Source organism: Eumetopias jubatus, unplaced genomic scaffold (assembly GCF_037043125.1).
Source record: "Eumetopias jubatus isolate StellerSeaLion01/CBP00866 unplaced genomic scaffold, mEumJub1_p1.0 scaffold_2, whole genome shotgun sequence".
NCBI classification, from domain to species: Eukaryota; Metazoa; Chordata; class Mammalia; order Carnivora; family Otariidae; genus Eumetopias; species Eumetopias jubatus.
Window position 1 is genome coordinate 196998160 of NW_028274808.1, and position 23320 is coordinate 197021479.

The 23320-nt window shown below is 38.5% G+C and overlaps 1 protein-coding gene across 2 annotated transcripts in view; it reads left to right on the forward strand.

Annotated features, from left to right (window-relative positions):
• The window catches only part of STK32B (serine/threonine kinase 32B), a 415059-nt gene that overhangs the window by 259385 nt on the left and 132354 nt on the right, over nt 1-23320 (forward strand). The gene's annotated exons all lie outside the window — the stretch shown is intronic.

Sequence of the window (23320 nt, forward strand, 5' to 3'; positions counted from 1 at the left end):
TTCCCTTTAAAATCTGGGACAAGACAAGCAAATCCACTGTCACTATTTCTATTAAACATTATACTAAAGGTTTTAGCCAGTGCAATAAGGCAAGAAAAACCCTTTAAAAAGCATTCAGTTTGGAAAGGACGAATAAAGACAAAATGCTTCTAAAATATACATGGAAATGCAAAGCACCTGGGATGGTGAAAATAACTTTAAAAATTAAGAACATAGGTACAAAACTAATACTACTTGATTTTTTTTATTATGTTATGTTAATCACCATACATTACATCATTTGTTTTTGATGTAGTGTTCCGTGATTCATTGTTTTCGTCTAACACCCAGTGTTCCATTCAGTACATGCCCTTTTTAATACCCTTCACCAGGCTAACCCATCCCCCCACCTCCTCCCCTCTAGAACCCTAAGTTTGTTTCTCAGAGTCCATGGTCTTTCATGGTTCGTCTCCCCCTTCAATTCCCCCCCTTCATTTTTCCCTTCCTACTAGCTTCTTCTTCTTTTTTAACATATAATGTATTATTTGTTTCAGAGGTACAGGTCTGTGATTCAACAGTCTTACACAATTCACAGCGCTCACCATAGCACATACCCTCCCCAATGTCCATCACCCAGCCACCCCATCCCTCCCACCACCCACCCCTCCAGCAACCCTCAGTTTTTTTCCTGAGATTAAGAATTCCTCATATCAGTGAGGTCATATGATACATGTCTTTCTCTGATTGACTTATTTTGCTCAGCATAACACCTTCCAGTTCCATCCACATCATTGCAAATGGCAAGATTTCATTCCTTTTGATGGCTGCATAATATTCCTGTGTGTGTGTGTGTGTGTGTGTGTGTGTGTGTGTGTGTCTGTGTGTGTACCACATCTTCTTTATCCATTCATCTCTCAATGGACATCTTGGCTCTTCCTATACTTTGGCTATTGTGGACATTCCTGCTATATACATTGGGGTGGAAGTACCCCTTCCGATCACTACACTGGTATCTTTGGCGTAAATACCTAGTAGTGCAATTGCTGGATCGTATGGTAGCTCTATTTTCAACTTTTTGAGGAACCTCCATACTGTTTTCCAGAGTGGCTGCACCAGCTTGCATTCCCACCAACAGTGTAGGAGGGTTCCCCTTTCTCCTCATCCCCACCAACATCTGTCATTTCCTGACCTGTTAATTTTAGCCATTCTGACTGGTGTGAGGTGGCATCTCATTGAGGTTTTGATTTGGATTTCCCTGATGCCGAGCGATGTTGAGCACTCTTTCATGTGTCTGTTGCCCATTTGGATGTCTTCTTTGGGAAAATGTCGGTTCATGTCCTCTGCCCATTTCTTGATTGGATCATTTGTTCTTTGGGTGTTGAGTTTAGTAAGTTCTTTATAGATTTTGGATACAAGCCCTTTATCTGATATGTCATTTGCAAATATCTTCTCCCATTCTGTCGGTTGTCTTTTGGTTTTGTTGACTATTTCTTTTGTTGTGCAAAAGCTTTTTATCTTGATGATGTCCCAATAGTTCATTTTTGCCCTTGCTTCCCTTGCCTTTGGTGATGTTTCTAGGAAGAAGTTGCTGCGGCTGAGGGTCGAAGAGGTTGCTGCCTGTGTTCTCCTTTAGGATTTTGATGGACTCCTGTCTCACATTTAGGTCTTTCAACCATTTAGAGTCTATTTTTGTGTGTGATGTAAGGAAATGGTCCAGACAAAGATCCGACAAAGACCCCATCAAAAAGGAGAATTACAGAGCAATATCCTTGATGAACATGGATGCAAAAATTCTCACCAAAATAGTAGCCAATAGGATCCAACAGTACATTAAAATGATTATTCACCACGACCAAGTGGGGTTTATCCCTGGGCTGCAAGGTTGGTTCAACATCTGCAAATCAATCAGTGTGATACAATACATTAAAAAATGAAAGAACAAGAACCATATGATCCTCCCAACAGTTGCAGAAAAAGCATTTGACATCCTTTCTTGATCAAAACTCTTCAGATTGTAAGGCATAGAGGGTACATACCTCAATATCATAAAAGCCATCTATGAAAAACCTACAGTGAATATCATTCTCAATGGGGAAAAGCTGAGAGGTTTCCCCCTAAGGTCAGGAACACAGCAGGGATGTCCACTGTCACCACTGCTATTCAACATAGTATTAGAAGTCCTAGCCACAGCCATCAGACAACAAAAAGAAATAAAAGGCATCCAAATCAGCAAAGAAGAAGTCAAACTCTCACTGTTTGCAGATGATATGATACTTTATGTGGAAAACCCAAAAGACTCCACCCCAAAACTGCTAGAATTCATACAGGAATTCAGTAAATTGGCAGGATATAAAATAAATGCACAGAAATCAGTGGCATTCCTATACACCAACAACAAGACAGAAGAAAGAGAAAATAAGGAGTCAATCCCATTTACAATTGCACCCAAAACCATAAGATACCTAGAAATAAATCTAACCAAAGAGGCAAAGGGTCTGTACTCAGGAAACTATAAAATACTCATGAAAGAAATTGAGGAAGACACAAAGAAATGGAAAAACGTTCCATGCTCATGAATTGGAAGAACAAATATCGTGAAGATGTCAATGCTACCTAGAGCAATCTATACATTTAATGCAATCCCTATCAAAGTACCATTAACTTTTTTCAAAGAAATGGAACAAATAATCCTAAAATTTTTATGGAACCAGAAAAGACCCCGAATAGCCAGGGGAATGTTGAAGAAGAAAAGCAATCACAATTCCGGACTTCAAGCTCTATTACAAAGCTGTCATCAACAAGACAGTATGGTCCTGGCACAAAAACAGACACATAGATCAATGGAACAGAATAGAGAGCCCAGAAATGGAGCCTCAACTCTATGGTCAACTAATCTTCGACAAAGCAGGAAAGAATGTCCAATGGAAAAAAGACAGTCTCTTAAACAAATGGTGTTGGGAAAAATTTGACAGCCACAAGCAGAAGAATACTACTACTTGATTTCAAGAGTTATTATAAATATATAGTAATCAAGACAGTGTTGGCGTCAAGATTAACAAAGAGATCAGTGGAACACGATTGAGAGTCCAAAAGTATATCCACAAATATATCGTCAGTTGGTTTTTTTTAAAGGCCTCTGCCCTCATGGAGCTAATTTTCAGTGGGTGGAGAGTGACAATATTCAGATACAAGAAATAAATCATTTATGTGATATTAAGTGGGGATGTAGGTTCAGCTTAGTCACTTCCTGCCTAGCCTTCATGTTCTTTCATTATCACAAAGAGGTAGAGTAGTTGATTCTGTTCCAATTTGTCAGATCATATTTTATGGCATTAGTTGCTTTCCAGTTATGATTTCAAAAGTCTGTTGTTTTCATTTTATTTAGGAAGGGCACTTGATATACTGAGCACTAGGTGTTATGTGCAACTAATGAATCACTAAACTCTACCTCTGTAATTAACAATATACTATGTTAATTAAATTTAAAAAATAAAAAATAAAACTGCCACTAATCAATTTTGTTTTAATTTAATTTAATTTTATTTTATTATGTTATGTTAGTCACCATACAATACATCATTCGTTTTTGATTGGAGAGATGATGATGGCAGTCACTGAAACAACATTAGAGCTAAGATTTAATGGATGAACATGAGTTAGCAAACAAAGGATTCATGGAGGTTCAACAGGTGGGGAAAGGGTAAAACAATCCTGGAAGAGAGTGTTCCTCCTCTGAGAAGGTGTCTTCTCATATCCCTCCACAGGCTGTGGAGCTTCAAATCTTAGCTTAATGTTGTTTCAGTGACTGCCATCATCATCCCTCCATCCATTTCTGCAGCAACTGGTGCACAGTGGGTGGCTTTGAAGACACTGGAAGAATGGATGGAAGAATGGATGGGGCTCGAGGGCTGAGTTGAAGCCCTTCCCTGTGGGAAGAACCACCATGTGAGCAGTTCACATTGGGGAAAGCTGTGGACCCGGCCACTGGTGGAGTGAGGACGAGAAGTCGGGACCCACAGTCAAGAAGTCAAGGAGGGCCTTACAAAGGATTTCCAGCATTTTAAACAGGGCCAGTTTTGCAGCCATCCAGTGGTCCCCCCACCTCTTCTAGGTGGCCCAACACACCACGTCTCTCATCTGTTGTGGTGGTCCCAAAGCATCTCTTTTCATCTAAGACCAAAGTGAGAACACAGTCAACCTGCATTTTAAAAGACATTTTATAATTTTTATCAAGTTTTGATGCCTTTTAAAAAATTGAACATACTTGTTAAAATTTACATCTTACCTGGGGGAGTTCAGCTAGGGACCCTCTCTTAATCTGCTCTCTTGCCATGCAAGGATTTCATTTCAAGCACTTCCCTGGGGCTGCAGCTTAAAGACAGTGAATTTGATGTTTCCAGAGTCTCTTATGTCAAATCTTGGAGGAACTCAGTAAAAAGATTGTTATACATCATGCTTCTTTGCCTAGAAGAAAACCAAAGGACTTAAAACACAGGCACAGAGAGAGGAAAGATGGCGGAGGAGTAGGGGACCCTATTTCAACTGGTCCCCGGAATTGAGCTGGATATCTACCAGACCTCTCTGAGCACCCATGAAACCAGCCTGAGATGTAAGAAGATCTGGATCACTACAAACAGAATATCGCAGGTGGTTGGTTTTGAGGTACAAAGTGGGGAGCTGTGATTCTGCGGGCTGATATCAGAGGATAAACGGCAGCAGGAGGGTGCCTGGCCATGGGGATCCCACACCGCTGGTGAGCGACAGCCTCCCATGCTGGGGACAGGGCACAGACTCGCAGACCAGTAGCGGTGGGGAAAGGACTTGAGGGCAGCCCCCGGGGTGGAAACCCGGAGCAGCGGGGTCGCGCATGCGATCTGGGGGCGGCTGGTGGTTTTAGAAGCACAAAGGGCAGAGATGTGCTCCAACCTGGAGGCAGGACTGGGGGCACTGCGGAGGGGCGCACCACCCAGGACACTGCAGTTTATAGCAGCACGGACAGAAACGGAGATGGTGTGGCCTGGAGAACTCACTGAAGAACAGACTGCCGTCTCTCTGCTCTGAGGCAGAGGGTTGGAAACGGTGTCTTCTGCTCTGACTTGCAGAAGAGACATGGAAAGCCGCCAGGGAAAGCCGCCAGAGAACAAAAGACCCCAAAACTGATGCCCGCTGAACCCATCCCCCGCCACAGGGGGGCAGGGCAACTCTGTCCAAACAGGGTTGCCTGAGTAACAGCGCGGCAGGCCCCTCCCCCAGAAGACAGGCTGGGAAAACAAGAGGCCAGCAACCCAAAGGTCCCTAGAAAACAGGGGCATCTTGCTTGGGTTCTGGTCAATAATTTGGACTCTATACATTCCCTCGACCACCCATCAACAGAATGACTAGGAGGAGGAACCCCCAAAATAGAAAAGATTCAGAGATTATGACTTATGCTGCAGATTTACAAATGGATTCAGATATAACCAAGATGTCGGAGATGGAATTCAGGCTAGCAATTGTGAAGACAATGACTAGAATGGAGAAATCAATTAATGGCAACATAGAGTCTCAAAGGGCAGAAATGAAAGCTGAATTGGCAGAACTTAAAAATGCTATCAGTGAGATCCAATCCAATCTAGATAATCTAACAGCTAGGGTAAGTGAGGCAGAAGAATGAATAAGTGACCTGGAAGACACTATAATAGATAAAAAGGGAAAAGAGGCCAGGGAAAAACAACTCAGAATCCATGAAAATAGAATCAGAGAAATAAGTGACACCATGAAGCGTTCCAATGTCAGAATTATTGGAATCCCGGAGGGAGTGGAGAGAGAGGGGGGACTGGAAGATGTATTTAAGCAAATCATAGCTGAGAACTTCCCCAATCTGGGGAATGAAACAAACGTTCGCATCCTAGAGGCAGAGAGGACCCCTCCCAAGATCAAGGAAAACAGGCCAACACCCCGGCATGTAATAGTAAAACTTGCAAATCTTAGAACCAAGGAAACCATCTTAAGGGCAGTTAGGGGGAAGAGATTCCTTACATACAAAGGGAGGAACATCAGAATAACGTCAGACCTATCCACAGAGACCTGGCAAGCCAGAAAGGCCTGGCAAGACATATTCAGGGTACTAAATGAGAAGAACATGCAGGCAAAAATACTTTATCCGGCAAGGCTGTCATTTAGAATGGATGGAGAGATGCAGAGCTTCCACAACCGGCAGAAACTGAAAGAATATGTGACCACTAAACTGGTCCTGCAAGAAATATTAAGGGGGGTTCTATAAAAGGAGAAAGACCCCATGAGTCATATACAACAGAAATTGACAGGGACAATCTATAAAAACAACGTCTTCACAGGCAACATGATGACAATATATTCATATCTTTCAGTAATCACTCTCAACGTGAATGGCCTAAATGCTCCCATTAAAACGGCACAGGGTTGCAGATTGGATAAAAAGACAGGACCCATCCATATGCTGCCTACAAGAGACTCATTTTGAACCTAAAGATACATCCAGACTGAAAATGAAGGGATGGAGATCCATCTTCCATGCCAGGAGACCTCAAAAGAAAGCTGGGGTAGCAATTCTTATATCAGACAAATTAGATTTTAAACTAAAGTCTGTAATTAGAGACACAGAAAGACACTATATCATTCTTAAAGGGTCTATCCAACAAGAAGATCTAACAATTGTAAATATCTATGCCCCCAACATGGGAGCAGCCATCTACATAAGCCAACTGTTAACCAAAATGAAGAGTCATATTGATAACAATACGTTAATTGTAGGAGACCTCAGTACTCCACTCTCAGCAATGGACAGATCATCTAAGCAGAAAATCAACAAGGAAACAAAAGCTTTGAATGATACACTGGACCAGATGGACCTCATAGATATTTACAGAACATTCCACCCTAAAACAACAGAATACTCATTCTTCTCAAGCGCACATGGAACTTTCTCCAGAATATGCCACATACTGGCTCACAAATCAGGTCTCAACCAATACCAAAAGATTGAGATTATTCCCTGCATATTCTCAGACCACAATGCTTTAAAACTGGAACTCAATCACAAGAAAAAAGTTGGCAGAAATTCAAACACTTGGAAGCTAAAGACCACTCTGCTCAAGAATGTTTGGGTCAACCAGGAAATCAAAGAAGAACTTAAACAACTCGTGGAAATCAATGAGAACGAAAACACATCGGTCCAAAACCTATGAGGTACTGCAAAGGCGGTCCTAAGGGGGAAAATACATAGCCATCCAAGCCTCACTTAAAAAAATAGAAAAATCCCGAATTCACCAACTAACTCTACACCTTAAAGAACTAGAGAAAAAGCAAAAAATGATGTCTAAGGCACACATTAGAAGAAAAATAATTAAAATTAGAGCAGAAATCAATGAATTAGAAACCAGAATCACAGTAGATCAGATCAACGAAACTAGAAGTTGGTTCTTTGAAAGAATTAATAAGATCAATAAACCACTGGCCAGACTTATCCAAAAGAAAAAAGAAAGGACCCAAATTAATAAAATTATGAATGAAAAGGGAGAGATCATGACTAACACCAAGGAAATAGAAACAATTATTAGAAATTATTATCAACAACTATATGCCAATAAACTGAGCAATCTGGATGAAATGGAGGCCTTCCTGGAAACCTATAAGCTGCCAAGACTGAAACAGGAAGAAATTGACAACCTGAATAGGCCAATAACCAGTAATGAGATTGAAGCAGTGATCAAAAACCTCCCAAAAAACAAGAGTCCAGGGCCTGATGGATTCCCTGGGGAATTCTACCAAACATTCAAAGAAGAAATAATGCCTATAATACCTGAAACTGTTTCAAAAAATAGAAATAGAAGGAAAACTTCCAAACTCATTCTATGAGGCCAATATTACCTTAATCCCCAAACCAGGCAAAGACCCCATCAAAAAGGAGAATTTCAGACCGATATCCCCGATGAATATGAATTCCAAAATCCTCAACAAAATCTTAGCTAATAGGATCCAACAATATATTAAAAGGATCATCCACTGCGACCAAGTGGGATTTATCCCCGGGATGCAAGGGTGGCTCAACATTCGCAAATCAATCACTGTGATAGAACACATTAATAAGAGGAGGGAGAAGAACCATATGGTCCTCTCAATTGATGCAGAAAAAGCATTTGACAAAATACAACATCCTTTCCTGATTAAAACTCTTCAGAGTATAGGGATAGAAGGAACATTTCTCAAGTTCATAAAATCCATCTATGAAAAGCCCACAGCGAATATCATCCTCAATGGGGAAAAGCTGAGAGCCTTTTCCTTAAGATCAGGAACACGTCAAGGATGGCCACCCTCGCCACTATTGTTCAACATAGTACTAGAAGTCCTAGCAACAGCGATCAAACAACAAAAAGATATAAAACGTATTCAAATTGGCAGAGAAGAAGTCAAACTCTCTCTTTTCGCAGATGACATGATACTTTATGTGGAAAACCCAAAAGACTCCACCCCCAAATTACTAGAACTCATTCAGCAATTCAGTAATGTGGCAGGATACAAAATCAATGCACAGTAACAACACAACTGTAGAAAGAGAAATTAGAGAAACGATTCCTTTTACAATAGCACCAAAAATCTTAAGATACCTCGGAATAAACCTAACCAAAGAGGTAAAGGATCTATACTCTAGGAACTACAGAACACTCGTGAAAGAAATTGAAGAAGACACAAAAAGGTGGAAAAATATTCCATGCTCATGGATCAGAAGAATAAACATTGTTAAAATGTCTATGCTACCCAGAGCAATCTATACGTTCAATGCCATCCCGATCAAAATTCCAATGACATTTTTCAAAGTGCTGGAACAAACAATCCTAAAATTTGTATGGAATCAGAAAAGACCCCGAATCGCCAAGGAAATGTTGAAAAAGAAAAACAAAGCTGGGGGCATCACGTTGCCCGATTTCAAGCTATATTACAAAGCTGTGATCACCAAGACAGCATGGTACTGGCACAAAAACAGACATATAGACCAATGGAACAGAATAGAGAACCCAGATATGGACCCTCAGCTCTGTGGTCAAACAATCTTTGACAAAGCAGGAAAAAAACATGCAATGGAAAAAAGACAGTCTCTTCAATAAATGGTGCTGGGAAAATTGGACAGCCACATGCAGAAGAATGAAAACTCGACCATTCTCTAACACCATTCACAAAGATAAACTCAAAGTGGATGAAAGACCTCAATGTGAGACAGGAATCCATCAAAATCCTAGAGGAGAACATAGGCAGTAACCTCTTTGACATCGGCCACAGCAACTTCTTTCAAGATATATCTCCAAAAGCTAGTGAAACAAAAGCAAAAATGAACTTTTGGGACTTCAAGATAAAAAGCTTCTGCACAGCAAAGGCAACAGTCAACAAAACAGAGGCAACACACAGAATGGGAGAAGATATTTGAAAATGACACTACAGATAAAGGGCTGGTATCCAAGATCTATAAAGAACTTTACAAACTCAACACCCAAAAACCAAATAATCAAGTCAAAAAGTGGGCAGAAGATATGAAAAGACACTTCTCTGAAGAAGACATACAAATGACTAACAGACACATGAAAAAATGTTCATCATCATTAGCCATCAGGGAAATTCAAATCAAAACCACAGTGAGATACCACCTTACACCCATTAGAATGGCAAAAATGGACAGGGAAAGAAACAAATGTTGGAGAGGTTGTGGAGAAAGGGGAACCCTCTTACACTGTTGGTGGGAATGCAAGTTGGTACAGCCACTTTGGAAAACAGTGTGGAGGTGCCTCAAAAATTTAAAAAGAGAGCTACCCTATGACCCAGCAATTGCACTCCTGGGTATTTACCCCAAAGACACAGATGTAGTGAAAAGAAGGGCCACATGCACCCCAATGTTCATAGCAGCAATGTCCGTGGAAAGAGCCGAGACACCCTTCAACAGATGAATGGATAAAGAAGATGTGGTCCATATATACAATGGAATATTACTCAGCCATCAGAAAGGATGAATACCCAACTTTCACATCAACATGAATGGGACTGGAGGAGATGATGCTAAGTGAAATAAGTCAAGCAGAGAAAGTCAATGATCATATGGTTTCACTTACTTATTTGTGGAACATCAGGAATAGCAGGGAGGACATTAGGAGAAGGAAGGGAAAAATGAAGGGGGGGAATCGGAGGGAGAGATGAACCATGAGAGACTATGGACTCTGAGAGACAAACAGGGTTTTAGAGGGGAGGGGGGTGGGGGGATGTGTTAGCCTGGTAATAGATATTAAGGAGGGCACGTACTGCATGGAGCACTGGGTGTTATATGAAAGCAATGGATCGTTGATCACCACATCAAAAACTAATGATGTACTGTATGGTGACTAACACAACATAATAAAATTAAAAAAAAATAAAAATAAAAAATAAAACACAGGCACACTCTTTTTTCTTTCATTTATTACTTTAATGGAATAGTAATTTCATCTGTTTTTCAAACTGCCTCTCCATGCATCTTCTCATAGGTTTCTCATAACCATACTGTGATTTTTTAATATTCTTACAATAATCACACTACAAAGAAGGGAAATGCAGCTCAAAGACTTGACGTACTTGCCTAGAGAGGCACAACTGACAAATGGTAGGATATGGTCTCCACCTCTGCTCTGTCCAGCAGCCCAGCTCTTGTGTTTTTCTGCAGCACCAAATTGCCTCGCAGGGAGAAGAGAAGCCTGTGGGGTTTTCCAATTTCCTTGTTAATTGACTCATATAGAGGACACTCTATAAATACTTGTTTAATTGACATGCATTTGGTCTAGTTCCCACTGAGTATGAGTGCCAGACTTTGGAACTGGCATGGGTTTCTCCAAATTTTTATTTCACTGTATTCCTTCTCTCCAAATCCAAACCCTTGTAATAAACATGGGGCATTTGAAAGCCAGAAGCTTTACTTCTTTTTGTTTTTTAAAAAATAGAGTTTAACAACCATGTTCAGTTTTACGTTGTAGGACTATCATGTTGTGTAGATGCAGAATGTGGTATCAGTGCACATTCTAAGACTGGCTTCCACCTGCTGACTTCATTTGAATTATTGTTTGTACAAGTGTGTATCTCATTTTTTTTATTTTCAGTACAGGACAGTGGAGGAACTACCAGGAAACAAGTCCATTTCCCATAAATAAATAAATAAATAAATAAATAAATAAATAAATAAATAAAGCAACTGTGTGGAGTTTTTAGTTTTAGTTTTAGTTTTTCCCCATTAGTTCATTCTTTTTAAATTGCCTTAGAAGCATTAGAACATTAGAACCAGGCAGTAGCAATTTTGGTGGCATGCCAATGGATTGTCTAATACAGACATTAAGATGGTGATGTTTCATTCTTCATTTGCTTATAACTGCATTCTCAGACTCCCTGTCTCCTTTGTTAACATGTGGATAAATCTCTTTTCACCAGCCTTCCTGCTGTGATGTGAAGATTAACATGAGGTGTTCTACTCATCCAACAAAAACATGACATAAAGAGCTGATATGAATTTTTTATCGTAGCAAAATACACATAAAATTTACCACCTGATCCATGTTTAAGTGTATAGTTCAGTGGTATTAAGTATATTCACACTGTTGTACAACCATTACCACCACCATCCATCTCCAAGACTCTTTCAACTTGCAAAACTGAAACTCTTTCCCCGTTAAACACTAAATCTCCATCGCCCATCCCCCAGCCCCGGCTCTCAGCGTCCTTCTTTCTGTCTCTGTGAATGTGACTGCTCTAAGTATCTCCTGTAAGTGGAATCCTACAGTATTTGCCCCTTTGTGACTGGCTTATCGCACTTAGCATAATGCCCTCAAGGTTCAGCCCCTTTTTGGCAGGTGCCAGTATTCCTTCCGTTTTAAGGCTGGCTGATAAGGTATTTCATTCTGTCATTTTGGTATTTGTTTTCCATACGCCTTACAGCTTTTTGTCCCTCATTTCCTTCATTACTGTCTTCTTTCATGTTAAAAAAAATTTTTTTTTTGTAGCAAAACATTTAAGTTCCTGTCTCATTGCCCTTCATGTGGTTACCATAGGGGCTACATTTAATATTCTAAAGTTGTAGTGCTCTAATTTGGATTCATACCAGTTTGACTTCAGTAGCACACAGAAATTCTGCTCCTGTACATCTCCCACCCTGCCCCTTTCAGTTGTTGATGTCCCCAGATCACATCTTTATATGTTTTGTGCCCAAAAAACTTAAACTAATATTTTTAAAAAGGAGATCAGTCTCTAAAACTGTATAGAAAACAAAATGTGGAGTTACCAATGCAAGTTATAATACTGGATTTTAGACTAATAATTGCTTTTTTAAAATGTTTTAATATCTTAATTCATTTAGCAAACAAGAAGTGGAATTAAACTGTTGTTACAACAATACCAGCTTTATAATTACCCATGCATTACCCTTTGTTGAATCTTTATTTCTTTGCTTGGTTTTAAGTTACTATTGAATGTCCTTTTATTTCCACCTGCAAGACTCCCTTGAGTATTGCTTGAAGGGGAGGTCTAGGAATAATGAACTCCCTCAGCTTTTGTTTATGTGGAAATGTCTTATTTTCTCCCTTATTTCTGAAGGACTGTTTTGCTGGATATAGGACTCTTGGTTGACAGTTTGTTTTTTGGTTTTTTACTTTTGATTTTAGCACTTTGAATATATCCGCTGCCCGACTTCTGGCCTGCATAATTTCTGATGAGAAGCCAGCAGATAAACTTATTGAGGATCCTTGTATGTGACAAGTTGCTTCTCTTCTGTTGCTTTCAAGTTCCATCTTAGTCTCTCAGCAGTTTATACTGGGTCTCGGCGTGAGTCTAGTTGAGTTCATCCTACTAGAGTTTGTTGACTGTCTTGGATGCTTATATTCATGAGTTTCATCAAATTTGGGAAGTTTTCAGCCATTACATCTTCTGATATGCTCTCTTTCTTCTCCATCTGGGACTCCCATGATGCATATGTTGGTCCACTTGATGGTGTCCCACAGGTCACTAAGCTCTGTTTGCTTTTCTTTAATCTGATTTTATTTCTGTTCCTCAGACTTGATAATTTCCATGATCCTATATGCATATTTACTGATTCTTTCTTCTTCATGCTCAAGTCTTCCTCTGAATCCCTCTAGTGGATTTTTCATTTCAATTATTGTAGGTTTCAGCTCCAGAGAGTTTTTGTTGTTGTTGTTGTTGTTGTTGTTTGTTTGTTTCTTTCTTTCTTTTTAGGGTTTCTATCTCTGTTGATATTTCCATTTTGTTATATCTTGTTTTCTTGACTCCACATTTCCTTTAGTTCTTTGAGCATATTTAAGGCCTTATTTTAAAATCTCTGTCTAGTAGGTCTGCCATCAGATATTTTTACAGGGACTGTTTCTCTTCTTGTTGTTGTTCCCTTTGATGGGCCATAATTTCTTGTTTCTTTATATGCCTTGGGATTTTTGTTGTTGTTGTTGAAAACTGGACATTTGAATCTAAGAATGTGGTAACTCTGGAAGCAGAATTTTCCCTTTCTCAGGTTATGCTGTTTTTTGTTTGTTAGATTGTTTTTTCATAGGCCGTCTCTGTGCCAAGGATCAGCCTGAGGTGTAAACTTAAGATTTCCTGCTGTTGTTATTTTTTTCCTGAGCCTACACTTTTTCTTCTGCATGCGTGATGACTTTTTTAAGAAATCTTTTATTTAAATTAAATTTAGTTAACATATTTTGTATTACTAGTTTCAGGGGTAGAATTTAGTGATTTATCGGTAGCATATAACACCCAGTGCTCATTGCATCAAGTACCCTTCTTAATGCCCATCACCCAAGTACATTTCCCCAACTACCTCCCCTCCAGCAACCCTCAATTTGTTTCGTATAGCTAAGAGTCTTATGGTTTGCCTCCCTGTTTTCATCTTATTTTATTTTTCCTTCCCTTCTCCTATGTTCATCTGTTTTATTTCTTAAATTCCACTCATGAGTGAAATCATATGGTATTTGTCTTTCCCTGACTGACTTATTTTGCATAGCATAATACCCTCTAGTTTCATCCAAGTCATTACAAATGGCAAGATTTCATTATTTTTGATGGCTAAGTAATATTCCATTGTGTGTACACACCACATCTTTATCCAGCCGTCTGTCAGTGGATATCTGGTTTCTTTTCATAGTTTGGCTACTGTGGACTTTGCTGCTATAAACACTGGGGTGCAGGTGCCCCTTCAAATAACTAGGTTTGTATCCTTTGGATAAATATCTAGTAGTTCAATTGTTGAGTTGTAAGGTAGTTCTAGTTTTAACTTTTTGAGGAGCCTCCATGCTGTTTTCCGGAGTGGCTGCACCAGTTTGCATTCGCACCAACAATGTAAGTGTAAGAGTCCCCTTTCTCCACATCCTCACCAACATCTGTTGTTTCCTGACTTGTTCATTTTAGCCATTCTGACCAGTGTGAGGTGGTATCTCATTGTGGTTTTGATTTGTAGTTCCTGATGCCGAGTGATATGGAACATTTTTTCATGTGTCTGTTGGCCATCTGGATGTCTTCTTTGGAAAAATGTCTGTTTATGTCTTCTGCCCATTTCTTGGCTGGATTTTTTGTTTTTGGGTGTTGAGTTTGATAAGTTCTTTATAGATTTTTGGATACTAGCCCTTTATTGGATATGTCATTTGTGAATATTTTCTCCCATTCCATAGATTGCCTTTTAGTTTTGTTGATTGTTTCCTTTGCTGTGCAAAAGCTTTTTATTGCATTTTATTGCATGACTTTTTAATTTCCCCTTGTATATGTGGTTTAAAATGTCCTAGTCTTTAATCTCTGGATCCCAAAAGAAGAAAAGAGAAAAATGAAAGGAAGGAAAATGGGCATTTGTCCTTTAATCCCCTGTAAGTCACGTCAGCCAGTAGGGGAGGGGCTTACAACAATGCCACCCACCTCTCTGTCTGCACCTCTGTGCTCGGAAGCAGCAATCAGCAGTCAGAGAACAGATCTCCAATATTTGGAGGACAAGGTCCTTATTGCCCACTTAGGCTTCTGCAAGCCATGTGCACCCCACTCCTGGAACCTGTGAGCAGCTGGGGGCTCTGGGGCTAGGGGTGGGGGATGGGTAGCTACTACTATGATAAGAGCTGAAATTGACCGAAAATAACTGCAATTTATCATCCAAACCTTCCCCTGGAAATGGCAAGTTTTCATTAGACTCCAGAGTTCCAAAATAGTTACATCAGATAAATTCTACCATCGCAGTTGTTGTCTGGGTGGGGATAGAGATTCCTGGTGCTTCCTACACCACCATCCTCCCAGAATCAAGTTCTGTCTCTTAAGTTGGGTAGTGGCTACACAGTTTATTTATTATTTAGGTAATAATAAGGACAAATTAAGGACAAGTACATGGGATATATATTTTTTCTGTTCTTTGAAAAATTTTTACGTGATGAAAAAATTAATATTAAAATAATAAAATTTAATTCTAATAGCCTTTAAAAAAGACCAGGCAGCAATACTGTAAAGGATATAGAGGAAGGGATGATTATGGTAAAACTGCTGAAAGGTCTTTGTGTATTTTTTAAAGTAGAAATATTGTTTAATTCAGTGCCTTGTTAAGTAAGGTATGGATGTTGAATTTAAATGTAAGCACTTAAAGTTTAGAAATAGGCTATGTAGCCAAAAGGGGAAATAAAGAAACTCAATTGATGAAATTCAGTACAGATATGAAGAGGAAAAAAAGTAAGAAAAAAGCAGTGGTAGACAGGAGTATTATATGAAAAGATCACAGTAATTCAAAATATATCAATTTCCACTATCAGTATAAGCATGCTGAACTAGCTAAAGGTTTCCCAAACTCGCAGTTTGGATATTTTGAAAATCTATGTATAGCCTACTTATAAGAGTCACAGAAAAAAATGAAGGTAGTAAAAAACTGAATATAATAGGATGTAAAGAAGAAGACCAGGAAAAGAATATGGGACAAATTTGATGATGTCCCAGCAAAAAAGCATTTCTTTGGGATAATGAGAATATAACTACAAAATGGTAAGAAAAGTTCATGCTTCTGAAATTGTATGCTCCTGATATAAAACTGAAAAATATGTGAAGCAAAAATTGCTGGAGTTACAAGAAAAAATAAGAGATCAACTATTTGGTGAGAGATTTTTAACTCACCGCTCTCATTGGTGGATAGGTCAAAGGGATAGTAAGTAAGACACAATCAACAAGTTAAGTGAATGCAGAGAATAAGAATCCCACAGGAGACAAAGTGAAGAGTCAGAGTACCGGATGGGAGAAGGCACTCTCAGCATATATACATGTCACAAGGTTAGTCTCCAATATATAAGTAGCTTCTGCAAATAGCAAAGGAAAGGTCAAAAAGCCCTGTAAATAAATGGGCAACAAATAAGGACAGACCGTGCGCAGAGGACAAGGCCCAAGTAGCAAATGAATCTGTGGATAGATATCAGCCTCACTCATTGTAATGGGCTGAGTTTTGTCCACTCAAAATGAATGTGTTAAAATCTTAACCCCCATTATCTCAGGAGGTGACTGTATTTGGAGATAGGGCCTTTGAAGAAGTAATTAAGGTTAAATTAGATCATTGGGTTGGGGTGGTATCCTGATGAGATGAGGAGATCTGGAAACAGACATGCACAAAGGGATGACCACAGGAGGACATAGAGAGAAGACCATGTACATGCCAAGGGGAGAGACCCCAGAGGAAGCTAGTTCTTTCTGCACCTCCATCTCAGACTTCTCACCCTCTAAATCATCAGAGAATACGTTTCTAGTGGTTAAGCCACCCAGTATGCAGTATTTTGTTAAGGTAACCCTACAAACTAATACACTCTTAACCATGAAACGCCTGTTAAAATTACACTGAGAACATTTCACAACCAAAAGGTTGGCCTCGAAACTGCAGTGCTTAATGACATCAAGTGATTTGTAAGGTGTGGGAAAGCAGAGAATTTAATGTCAGTTTTATTGAGGTATAAGATCTGCGAAGAGGGCGCCTGGGTGGCTCCGTCATTGAGCGTCTGCCTTGGGCTCAGGTCATGGTCCCAGGGTCCTCGGATTGAGCGCTGCATCGGGCTCCCTGCTCCACAGGAAGCCTGCTTCTCCCTCTCCCACTCCCCCTGCTTGTGTTCCCTCTCTCGCTGTGTCTCTGTCTGTCAAATAAATAAATAAAATCTTTAAAAAAAAAAAAAAGATCTGTGAGGAAGTACACAAATTGTGTCCGCCTTGATTTTCACCTGTGAATGCACCTTGATTCCTCACTTAGAACACCAGCCCTCCAGAGTCCTGTTTGCCTTTCTAGTTATTGCCCCCTTCCTCAAAGGCAACCACTTTGGGGACTTTTGATGTCAAAAATTAAATTTGCTTGTTTTTAAATTTTTCATGAGCAGAATCATGTGCTTACTCTTTCTTGCTCCTTTCTCTTAATATTATATCTGTGAGATCCATTTATTTCGTTGTGTGTAGCAGTATTTCTGTATATATATATATATATACTCTATTGTTTATTTGTACATTCTTCTATTAATGGACTTTTAATCAGAATTTAAAAAGCGAGAATGTTTCCCATTATTGGCATTTACACTCTTGCTATGAACATTTTGGTGCGTCCATTTTGATACAGATAGGTGAACATTTTTCTGGGTACATATGAAGGAATGAAATTGCTGGATCTTTGGGCATATGTATGTTCAACTCGAGTACGTACCGCCAAGTAGTTTTCCAGTTTACACTACAATCAGTACTATGAGTACTACCTATTTTTTTTTTCTAAGATTTTTTTAAGCTTTAGCCTTATATTTAGGTGTGTGATCTATTTTGATTTAATTTTTGTGTATGGTGTCAGGTAAGCGTTCAGCTTCATTCTTTTGCATGTGGATATTCAGATGTTCCAGCATGACTGTTGAAAAGACTTTTCTTTCCTATTGAATTATCTTAACAATCTTGCCAAAATCAATTGATTGTAAATATAAAGGCTTACTTCTGGACTCTCGGTTCTGTTCCATGGATCTACATGTCCATCCTTAGACCAGTACTGTGCTGTCTTGGTTACTGTAACTTTGTAGTAAGTTCGAAATTGTTAGGGTGAGTCCCTTAACTTTGTTCTTTTTTAAAAAAGTTTTTAGTTATTATGTGTTTCTTGCATTTCCATATGAATTTTAGTATCAGCTGGCAATTTCTGCAAAAACTGTAGCTAGAATTTTGATAAGGGTTGCACTGAATTAATAGATGAATTTAGGGAGTATTGACCTCTTGATATTTAGTCTTTTGATCCATAAACATTCCCATTTTTTGTGTCTTACTTAATTTCTTTAAATGATGTTTGATAGCTTGCAATTATAAAAGTCTTGTATATTTTTGTTAAATTTATTCTTAAGTGTTGTAATCATTTTTATGCTATTGCAAATGAAATCGTCTTCTTAACTTCCTTTTTAGATTGTTCATTTCTACTATGTAGAAATCCATTTCAGTTGTTGTCTCTTGATTTCTGTTTCATGTGACCTTAGTGATTCCATTCAATCTGAAAGGATTTTTTTTTTGTAGATTCTTTAAATTTTTCCATATAAAATATCAGTTAATTCGTGAATGGAGATAGTTTTACTTCCTTTCTAATCTAGATATAATTTTTTCTTTCCTAATTGCCTTGACTAGAGCTTCAGTACAGTGCTGAATAGAAGTGGTGAGAGTTCACACCAGTCAGAATCGCTAAAATTAACAAGTCAGAAACAACAGATGTTGGCAAGGATGTGGAGAAAGGGGAACCCTCCTACACTGTTGGTGGGAATACAAGCTGGTGCAGCCACTCTGGAAAACAGTATGGAGGTTCCTCAAACAGTTGAAAATAGAGCTACCATACGATCCAGCAATTGCACTACTTTGTATTTACCCCAAAGATACAAAGGTAGTGATCCAAAGGGGTACGTACACCCCAATATATATAGCAGCAATGTCCACAATAGCCAAACTATGGAAAGAGCCAAGATGTCCATCGACAGATGAATGGATAAAGAAGATGTGGTGCATGTACACACACACACACACACACACACAGAGAGAGAGAGAGAGAGAGAGAGAGAGAGAGAGAGGAATATTATGCAGCCATCAAAAGAAAATGAAATCTTGCCATTTGCAACGACGTGGATGGAACTAGAGGGTATTATGCTAAGCGAAATAAGTCAATCAGAGAAAGACAAATATCATATGATCTCACTAATATGAGGAATTTGAGAAACAAGGCAGAGGATCATAGGGGAAGAGAGGAGAAAATGAAACAAGATGAAACCAGAGAGGGAGACAAACCATAAGAGACTCTTAATCTCAGGAAACAAACTGAGGGTTGCTGGAGTGGTGGGGGGTGGGAGGGATGGGGTGGCTGGGTGATAGACACTGGGGAGGGTATGTGCTATGGTGAGCGCTGTGAATTGTATAAGACCGTTGAATCACAGACCTGTAGCTCTGAAACAAATAATATTTGTCAAAAAAAAAAAAAAGAAGAGGAAGATAGTAGGAAAGGGAAAAATGAAGGGGGGGAAATTGGAGGGGGAGACGAACCATGAGAGACTATTAACTCCGAGAAACAAACTGAGGGTTCTAGAGGGGAGGGGGTGGGAGGTTGGGTTAGCCCGGTGATGGGTATTAAAGAGGGCATGTATTGCATGGAGCACTGGGTGTTATACACAAACAATGAATCATGGAACACTACATCAAAAACTAATGATGTAATGTATGGTGACTAACATAACATAATAAAATAAAATTTTAAAAAAGTGGTGAGAGTTGACATCCTTATTCCTTGTTTTTTTTTTTTAATTTAAATTCAACTAGCCAACATGTAGTACATTATTCCTTATTTTTTAAAGGGAAAGCATTCAGTTTTGCCCTCCTAAGTCTGATTTGATTGTGTGTTTTTGTTTTCTTTCTTTCTCTTTCTTTCTTTCTTTCTTTCTTTCTTTCTTTCTTTCTTTCTTTCTTTCTTTTCTTTTCTTTTCTTTTCTTTTTCTTTCTTTCTTTTTTTCTTTCTTTTGTAGATGCCCATTATCAGATTGAGGGACCTCCATTCTCTTCCTAGTTTGTTGATTATTTTTTATCATGAAAGAGTATTGAATTTTATCAAATTCTTCTGTAGATATTGAGATGATCATATTCTATTAACATGGTATCTTACACTGATTTTTGTGTATGAAAACCTTGCATTTATACCATAAATCATACTTGGTCATGATGTATAATTGTTTTATATGTTGCTAAATTCTCATCACAGTATCTTGAGGATTTTTGCGTCTATAAAGGAGATCTGTCTATAGTTTTCCTTTCTTGTGATGTCTTTGTCTGAGTTTGATATCAGGATAAAACATGCCTCCTGCAACGAGTAGGATTATTCTGTGCCCATAACAGAAACAAAAGGATTAAAAAGATAATAATTCTTCTATTTTTTGAAAGAATTTGCAAAGGATTGGGGGCACCTGCGTGGCTCAGTTGTTAAGCATCTGCCTTCGGTTCAGGTCATGATCCCAGGGTCCTGGGATCGAGCCCCGCATCAGGCTCCCTGCTCCGTGGGAAGCCTGCTTCTCCCTCTCCCACTCCCCCTGTTTGTGTTCCCTCTCTCGCTGTGTCTCTCTCTGTCAAATAAATAAAATCTTAAAAAAAAAAAAGAATTTGCAAAGGATTATTGTGGGTTGGTTTTGTTGTTGTTGTTTGTTTTTGTTTTTGTTTTTGTTTTGAGAGAGAGCCGGGGAGGAGCAGGAGAGAGAGAATCTTAAACAGGCTCTATGCCCAGTGCTAGACTCGAGGCTCAATCTCACAACACTGAGATCATGAACTGAGCCAAAATCAAGAGTCCAACGCTTAACTGACTGAGCCATCCAGGTGCCCCAGCAGAGGATTGTTGTTGATTGTTCTTTAAATGTTTGGTAAAATTCACAGTGAAGCCATATGAGTCTGAATTTTTTGTGGGTAGTCATTATTACTATTGTTAATTTAATTTCCTCACTTATTAAAACTCTAATCAGACTTCTATTTCTTTTTGAATAAGTTTTTATAGTTTACATATTTCTGTGAATTTGTCCATTTCATCTAGGTTATCTGATTTGTTGACATAAAATGATTTATACTATTCTCTTATAATCTTTTTATTTCCATAAGGTTGGTAGTGATGTTTCTTCTGTCATTCCTAATTTAATGCTTTGTCTCTTTTTCTTTCCCTCCTCATTCTAGATAAGGTTTGCAATTTTCTTGCTCTCTGGAAGAACCAACTCTTGGTTCTGCTATTTTTCTTTACTGTTTTTCTATCTCCTACTTCATTAAATTCTGCTCTAATCTCTGTTATTTCCTTCTGCTGGTTTGGAGTTTATTTTGCTTTTCTTTTTCCATTTTCTTAAAGTAGAAGCTTTGAGATTTTTGTTCTTTTTTAACATAGATGTTTATAACTAAACAGTGCTTGAGCTGCATCCCACTTTTTATGTTGCAGTTTTGTTTCCACTCATCTCAAAATATTTTCTGTTTATAACTTTAAAAACAATTTTCATTGTGATTTCCTCATTGATCCACTGGCTGTTTAGGATTATGTTGTTTAATTTCCACAAATTTGTGAATTTTCAAAGTTTTCTTCTTCATCATCATGGAACATACTATACAATTTCAGTCATTTTAAGTTTACTGAAACTTGTTTTATGGTCTAACACATGGTCTATCCTGGAGAATGATTCATGTGTACTCGGAAGGATGTATGTTTGTCTATTATTGGTTGGGGTGTTCTATCTGGTAGTGGGGCTTTTGTCTTTGTTCTTTGGGATGTAATGCAGTTCAAGTCTTCTATTTCTTTATCTTTTTCCTACTTTTTCTATCCACTGTTGAAACTGCGATATTGTAGTTTCCAACTGTGACTGTTAGTTTGATAATTTCTTTCTTCAGTCCTGTCAGTTTTTGCTTTGTTTTCGGATTCTGCTTTTAGGTACATAGTTATCTATAATTGCTGTATCTTCTTGAATGAGTAGCCCTTTTATCATTATAAAATATATATATTTTTGTATCTGGTAACAATTTTTCTCTTGAAGTCCATTTTGTCTGATAATAGTATAGTCACTACAGATCTCTTTTGGTAACTGTTTGGATGCTAAATCTTTTCCCATTATTTTACTTGAAGCTTAATTATTTCTTTGAATTTAAAGTGTGTCTCTCCTGCAGCACATGTTTTATTGGGTCGATGATATTTGTGTGTTAAAAAGTGTTCTGAGTTGCTAAAAAAAAATAAAGTGTATCTCTCGTAAACAGTATACAGTCGGATCATTTTAAAAAATCCAATGCACCAATCTCTGCCCTTTTAAAAAATATTTGACAGAGAGAGAGAGAGAGAGCATAAGCAGGGGGTAGTGGCAGAGGGAGAGGGAGAAGCAGGCTTCCCACTGAGCAGAGAACCCGATGCGGGACTTGAACCCAGGACTCTGGGACCATGACCTGAGCTGGAGGCAGATGTTTAACTGACTGAGCCACCCAGGTGCCCCTAATCTCTGCCTTCAGCTGCATTATTTAGTCTATTTACATTAATGTAATTACTGATAAGATAGTATTTGCATGTGCCACTTGGCTATTTTTTCTATATGTCTTATGATTTTTCCCCTCATTCCTCCATTCCTGCTGTCCTCTATGTAATACACATATTTTCTAGTATATTTTTTAAAATTTTTATTGTCATTTCTTTAACTATATTTTTTAGTTATTTTCTTATTGGTTACCTTGGGGTTAACAATATTTTATTTTTTTATTGTTTTTTAAAGATTTTATTTATTTGAGAGAGAGAGAAAGCACATGGGGGGGAGGGTCAGAGGGAGAAGCAGACTCCCTGCCGAGCAGGGAGCCCGATGCGGGACTCAATCCAGGGACTCCAGGATCATGACCTGAGCCGAAGGCAGTCACTTATCCAACTGAGCCACCCAGGCGCCCTTGAGGTTAACAATATTTTAAATGGAAACAATCCCGTGTGTGTGTGTGTGTGTGTGTGTGTGTGTGTGTGTGTGTGTGTGTGTGTATTTTGGTAATTTTTATTTTGATTTAGTTTCAAAGTTAGAGAAACTGCAAAAATATTACAAAGAATTGTGTATGTTTTAAACATATCCCCAAATTGTGAAAATCTTGCCCCATTTTTATTCTCCATGTGGATTTTTTTCCATATTTTTGTCTGGAAATCAAAGGCATTTTTATTTTTTATTTTATTTTTTTATTTTTTAATGTCTCTTTTTATTATTATTAACACATAATGTATTATTTGTTTCAGGGATAAAGGTCTGTGATTCATCAGTTTTACGCAATACATAGCACTCCCACAACACATACCCTCCCCAGTGTC